We start from the raw sequence: 6,038 nt of genomic DNA on the forward strand, positions 1-6,038 counted from the left end.
CATCAAATTCAAAAAGGGAGCACAGCCTTTTCAGGATTCCATAGAACGTTCAAAAAACTGAGTACCTACTATGTTACCAAGAACCCTCTGAATGACAGAAAGCACAGTACAGGCTATGGTCTGGGGCAGAAAGCTGGAAGTTAATGAGACCCTCTGAGGCACTAACAACAAAATCAACAATCACCACCACCACCTTTCTAGGCAAAGCTTCTTTCCTGAACTTTCTTCTTGTGTTCCTGGTCCGTGTATCCAACCGTCAGCTAATGTCTCCACCTCCAAGCCACAACCATCTCCTGTTCATCATCCCTGAGTCTTTTTCCCTCCTCTTTTTTACCGCTCTACCCCTCTCCAGTCCCGCCTGTGTCAACAGTACCCTCAGGGAGGAGTCATGAGTGTGGGTTTGGCATCTGCTACTGCCTGTGCACCCCCAAATCATTCCTAGGGACACCTGCCTGAGCCCCAGCCATCTGTATTCACCCTCCCACTTCCTCAATGTCCTTGGGCACTAAAACTCCCCTGGAGGAGCAGGGGTGGGGAGGAATAGAAAGCAAGGAGTGGTGAAATGGCCACTTCCTGCGTCCTTTAGTTTTTATTGCAGTAGTTAGGATGGCATTTGGGTACTTCAATAGAGACAGCCTGAGCCCCCAGAGCTTCCCAATGGTAGAAACTGATTTCTCTTTTCTCTTCACACTGGCGGTCTGAAGGTGCTCCCACATCAGGGATCCATGCCCCTACCATCTTGTTGTTTTCTTTTCCTTAGCATGTGGCTTCCATCTCGTGGGCTGACATGGTTGCCATAATTCCTGCTGTCACATCCACATCCCCACTTGGCCACTCCTGGCCTCTGGAAAGTCTTGTGCCAACATGGCCACATGCCCAGCCCAGTCGTTATGCCTTCCTGTGCCCATGCCTCACAGGATATCATACTTTCCCATCTCTTTCTGTCTAAGAGTGATCCATACACACCCATGATCTGGTTTATCCCTGCCGATTCCTTTCTTTCTTATTGTGTTCCACACTCACACATGATCTGGCCTACACTCCTCCTTCTGCCTTGCTGTGTTCCATATCCACACATGGTCTCTATCTGCTCATCTCTTTCCGTCTTTCTGTGATCCACACCTACATATGGCATAATCCCAGCCCATCTTACTGTCTTACACTAATATATGCCCACCCATGTACTGCTCCCTGCCTGGCACTTCCTGTTTTTCTATCTATCATCCCACATGTGACCTGGGCCTTGCCCCACACCTTTCTTTCCTGCTGTGATCCATCCGCACACACAGTCTGGTCTATCCCTGCCCATTTCTTTCTTTTTCTAGTGAACCATACCCACACATAATCTGGCCCTGCCCATCTATTTCTGTCTAACCATGATTCCTACTCACATATGATCTGGCTCTGCCCATCTCTTTCTGTTTTCCTGTGATACAAATCTATATATTATCTCTGACCGCAATTTTTGTCTTAGTGCAATCCACACCCAATCGTGAATTTATCCCTACCCATCTCTTTTGGTCTAAATGTGATCCATCCATGCATATGATTTGGTCTCAGCTTACACATGCATTTCGGTCTTCCTGTGGTCCACACCAACACGTGGTCTAATCCTTGCCCATCTCTTTTTTTCTTAATATGATCCATACCCAGGCACTACTGTGTCTCTGCTCTTCTATTTCCATCTTTCCCAGACATGATCTGATCTCTGCTACTTTCTCTCTTGCTTCCTGTTTTCTGTACCCACATAAGGTCTGTTCCTACTGTTCCCCTTCTAAATGTGATCCACATCAACACATAGCCCTGCTCAGCTCTGTTTCTGGCTTCCTGTGATCCATACCTGCACGTGATCTGGACATGCAGATCTTTCTTTCTTCCTGTGTTGCATACCCACACAGGATCTGTCATTGTCCTTCACTTTCTGTCTTCCTGTTCCCCGTACCCATACAGGATCTGGCTCTGTCCATCTCCTACTGTCTTCCTGAGATTCACAGCAAGACACGATCTGGCTCTGCCCATCTCTTTCTTTCTGTCTTTCTGTATTCCATATCTACACAAGATCTGTCATTTCCTCTCCGTTACTGTGATCCTGTGCTCCAAAACCACACATGATCTGGCTGTGCCCATCTCTTTCTGTGCTCCTGAGAACTATACCCACATATAATCTGGCTCCATCCTTCCCTTCTGTCTTCCTGAGACCAACACCCACACATGGTTTTGTGCTGCCCATGTCTTACTGTATTCCTGAGGATCACACCCACATAGGATCTGGCTCTGGCCACCTCTTTGTCTTTCTAAGATTCACACCCACAAATGATGTGGCTCTGGCCATCTCTTGCTGTCTCCCTGAGATCCACATGCACACATGATCTGGCTCTGCCCATCCCTTTTTGTCTTCCTGTGATTCAGACAAACCCACTATGTGTCTCTGCCCGTCTTTTCCTGTGTTCCTGGATACATACCCAGAAATGATCTGGTTCTTCCCAACTCTTTCTTTCTGTGTTCCATACACATGCATGATCTGTCATTGCTTGTCATGTACTGTTTTCCCGTGATACATGATCTGTCATTGCCCTTCACTCACTGTCCCCTGATCCATACACACATGATCTGGCACTGCCCATCTCTTTCTGTCTTTGTGATATTCATGCAAAAACATGATTTGGCTCTGTTCATCTCTTTCTTTTTTTTTTTTGCTGAGATCCATACCCACATGTGGTCTGTCCATTCCAACTATTGCTGTCTTCCTGAGATCCATACCAGCACATGATATGACTCTGTCCATCCCTTTTTGTTTTCCTGTGATTCATGCCACACATGATCTCACTCTGCTCATCTCCTACTGTATTCCTGAGATTCATAGCTACATATGATCTGGCACTGTTCATCTCTTACTGTCTTCCTGTGATCTATACCCACACATGATCTGCCTCTGCACTTCTCTTACTATCTTTCTGTGTGGGATACTCACACATGATCTGTCATTTCCTACCAGTTACTGTTTTCCTGTCCTCTATACCCACATATGATCTATCTCTGCCTATCTCTTTGTCTTCCTAATATTCATATCCACACATGATCTGCCTGTGCTCATCAGTTTTTGTCTTCCTGTGATCCACACCCACACATTGTTTTATCTGCCCATTTCTTTTTTGTGGGGGAGGGGAGAAATTAAGCCTTATTTATGTTAAAAACCAAACAACTAGGAAAGTATATCACTGCCTGGAAACAGTGAACAGACAGGCTATATTATCATTTCAAGAAATAACCTGGTAAAACTGCAATGAAGTTGCTATCAAAACAATCAGATGCCATGCTAGGGCATGAACACTGTGTGTTGCAAAGGCCCCAGGCAAAAATGGTCTTTGGTAATTGGGGACTGCCCCTCCTTTGCTACAGCTTATCTTAGCCCAAGTTGCTTACTTTCTCTTCCTTGAACTTCCTGTGGTCAGGGGTTTGTCTCAATTGGGCTCTGTTCATTCAGGGGCTATGTAAGCAATGCTGGATTTAGGCTTTCATTGCATTCTGTTCTATGAAAACCAGGTTTTTCCAAATCCACTACTTCACAACTCTCTTATAATCAACCAAGTAGCCAGCAACTCCTTCTTTCCTGCTCATTCCTGGATACTGGTATACATCACAACCAAAACCTCCTTTTCTTCCAGGGGAAAATGTGAGGGGAAGATTGTCCTGTCATTCTTCAGCAGACAGCCTCAGGGCCCATCGGCCAATAAGAGGGAAGCTCTGTTTCCCATAATTAGTGTGATGTCACTGCTCATGTTTTTGTGTGGTCCCCAGGCTGAAAGATGCAGTGTGTAAGAATTTTAAGAAGTGCACATCCACACCTTGATGGCCAGAAGAGGGTATCCACAAGGAACCTTTCAAACTTCTTATCTAAACTACTCTCCCTCCCAATTGCACATCTTAAAATCAACTTTATGCCCTTGAGTAAATAATTTTAAAAACCAAGGAAACAAAGACCCTGAAAACTCTTTTCCTCTTCCAAGTTAGTGACCTCATGGATTTTGTTGCCCAGCTTCTGGAAAATGGTGTGGTGATGCCTCTGGGAAACAGGAGGTTGGCAACGAACAGAAACAGCTCTCCTCAAACTCCACCGAATCTGCCCTACCAGCCTGGTGGGCCCTGTGGAGGAAGAAGAATTTGGTCCTGCAGAGGGGTCTGGCTTGTGACAAGGGAGATCCCTACTGCCAGGACAAGCCCTGGCCACAGAAAATATCGACTTGAAAATATTTTCCTGTAATATCTCTGACCCAAATTTTAGCACCGTTTTTTTCCATTTCACTTTTTAGGATTGAACCAGTTTCCAGAGGCAAGTGGCATATGCCTTACACTTGGTGCCATCCTTAATTTCTTCATTCATGAACTTGGCTTAAAAGATTAAACTTCCCATTCCTTTTAAAAATATATTTTTGTACTCAGCCCCCATGGCCACTAGCAAAGACTTTTATTTCCCAGTGGATAAGAGAGACACCTTCCTTGCCTTGCTCATGGTCTGGATGAGGTGCGTGTGGCCATCCACACCCTTGGTCACACAATCGTCCAGTGGCTGTTTCACCTGCAGCTCCTTCCTCCCTGCATCTGTTGAATCTTTGGCTTTGTCATTGCAATGCATGGTACACCCGGTCAGGCAGTCCTGGAACTTCTCCAGCTAGCTGGTCCCCAAGGCTTTGGCTTGAGCCAGAGGCGCATGCCAGCACTCAATGCACCGGTGCACCTGCTGCATGTGCACAACAGCTGGTGCTGCACCAGAACATGAGGCTCTGCAGCTTCTGGATGGTCTATCTCTCCAGACTCTTCACCATGGAGTCCACCTCCTGCACCTGCAGCTGCTGCAACTCCACTACGACGAGTCTGCACTGCCCCCCTATTTCTTACTATCTTCCTGTGTTCCATGCCCACACATGATCTGCCTCTGCCCATCTCCTTCTGTCTTCCTGAGATCTCTGCTGACACATGACCTGGGTATGCTCTTCTCTTTCTTTATTTCTGTGTTCCAAATCCCATATGTTCTGTAATTGTCCTTCAGTTAGTCACTTTCAGTGATCCATACCCACACATGATCTACTCTACCCATCTCTTACTGCCTTCCTCACATTCATACCACACATGATCTAGGTCTGCTAACCTCTTTCTGTCTGTCTGTGTACCATATCCACACATATTCTGCCATTTCCTATCATCGGTTACTGGATTCCTGTGCTCCATACCCACACATGATCTGACTCTGCCCGTCTCCTTCTGTCTTTCTGAGCCTCATACCCACATATGACCTGGTTCTGCCCATTTTCCTGGGCCTTCCTGAGCCTCACACCCACTGATGATCTGTATCATCTTGTCACCTCTTCCTGTCTTCCTGAGCATCACACCCACACATGATCTGCCTCTGATCACCTCTGTCTGTTTTCTATGCCTCCCCCACACACGTGATCTGTGATTTCCTATCAGTTAATAGTTTCCTGTGTTCCATACCCACACATGATCTGGCTCTGCTCATCACATTCATTCTTCCTGAGGTCCATACTCATACATGAAGGGACACTTTTACTGTCTTTCTGACATTCATACCCACACACGACCTGCCTCTTTCCATTGCTTACTGACTCCCTCATAGTCATACTCACACATTATATGATTCTGCCCATCTCCCACTATCTCCCTGGAATTCACACCCAAACATGATCTGCCTCTGCCCATCTCTTACCTTCTTTCTGACATTCATATGCACACATGATGTTTTGCCCATCTCTTTCTGTCTTCCTGACACTCATACCCACACATGATCTGCCTCTGCCCATCTCTTGCTGGCATCCTGACATTGATACCCAACATACCTGTCTCTGCCCATCTCTTTCTTCCTGACATTCATACACACACATGATCTGCCTCTGCCCATCTCTTACTGTGTTCATGACATTCGTACTTGCACATGATCAATTTTGCCCATCTCTTCCAGTCTTCCTGACATATATCCTCGCATATGATCTGCCTTTCCCCATCTTTTACTGTCTGCTTGACAT

At 46.2% G+C, this 6,038-nt stretch overlaps 1 pseudogene; it reads right to left on the reverse strand.

The window, feature by feature from the left end:
• Positions 1 to 4,465: 4,465 nt before the first annotated feature.
• LOC101152419 (protein FAM136A-like) lies at positions 4,466 to 5,226 on the reverse strand (annotated as a pseudogene).
• Positions 5,227 to 6,038: the final 812 nt, after the last annotated feature.

The sequence above is a fragment of the Gorilla gorilla genome, chromosome X, assembly GCF_029281585.2.
Source record: "Gorilla gorilla gorilla isolate KB3781 chromosome X, NHGRI_mGorGor1-v2.1_pri, whole genome shotgun sequence".
Taxonomy (NCBI): domain Eukaryota; kingdom Metazoa; phylum Chordata; class Mammalia; order Primates; family Hominidae; genus Gorilla; species Gorilla gorilla.